At 30.5% G+C, this 1,198-nt stretch overlaps 1 protein-coding gene across 1 annotated transcript in view; it reads right to left on the reverse strand.

Moving 5' to 3' along the window:
- The window catches only part of LOC119592631 (N-acetylgalactosaminyltransferase 7-like), a gene marked incomplete in the record, with an annotated part of 14,643 nt that overhangs the window by 4,802 nt on the left and 8,643 nt on the right, over positions 1-1,198 (reverse strand).

Below are 1,198 nucleotides of genomic sequence, written 5' to 3' on the forward strand. Positions count from 1 at the left end.
GAGATGGAGCCTTATGATATGAACTAAGAAGGTAGACCCAACACACCAAGATGATGATGTGGGAAATAAAATGAGCCCCTACATATATACTTTTGAGAAAGTCAGGAAAATTACATTCACCCTATTAAAAGTATTAAAAAAAGGGCTATTAATTTTATGTATAGTCTATTCTGTATAGCATAAGATACTGAGTTACCTCCTAATACCATGAAAAACATATTCTTACAGATAAAATAAAAGGTAATTTTTTCTAATATACGAAGCTTTTACTAGTTACTTAACTTTCATTTATCAATCTACTTACATTTTTTGGAATTTATCTATCTATGTTTTTATGAACACATGTACAACACAAACGTAATTTTTGTCAAAAGTAAGACTGTTCTAGCAGAGATTATAAATTTTTACTGATGGAGATAGGACTATCTCATTTTGCTCCGAAAATCAGAGGTTAATTTGATCTTGTAATCATGTCTTAGCAACCCAGAATTATGCATTTTTTACCAAAACTTTTTTTTTGTCCCATTTCTCAGTTTTATGAGAATAAATTATTTTTTCCTTTTCCATGGAACAGAAACATTCTGACTAAATAAATGTACTGAGATCAGAAATTCAAGCTTCAGCAAAATAAGGATTATTTTCTTGCTCTTTTCCTGTCCTCCTCTCTAGCTATAATAACAAACAAAATTCAGAAAAGAAGGTGGTCTTAAGTTTATGGAAAATGTCCTTGCACCAAGAATAAGATTTTTTAAATGCATCTATGTCATACTACATATTTTACATTTTTAGCCATTTTGACTAAGATTACATAAATGACCTAAAAAAAAAGATAAAACATCACTCTCTCCTCACAACTACATTAAAGTAATCAATCTCATAATTCATCAAATCTGTACATCCGATATTAGGAACCTCATTTCACATTCAATGAATATTAGACCATAAAAATACCATAGGATCCCTAACTTATTCCTTAGTATGGAGTTCACCAATGTACTATCATCCCTGGGTATTAGTGGACAGCCTTCTCATGCAAAAATGTGGGGTGATTATGCCACAAAAGGTGATATATTCTTTGACATGCTTTATTTTGTAACAGCACCTTACCAAATAGACAAAAAAGAAATGTGAATGTTTACTTGTGGAAGAGTAAAAACTTGTGTTCAATGAGTAAAATTGCAATTCATATCTATCTAGC

This window comes from Penaeus monodon, chromosome 30 (assembly GCF_015228065.2).
Source record: "Penaeus monodon isolate SGIC_2016 chromosome 30, NSTDA_Pmon_1, whole genome shotgun sequence".
Lineage (NCBI taxonomy): Eukaryota > Metazoa > Arthropoda > Malacostraca > Decapoda > Penaeidae > Penaeus > Penaeus monodon.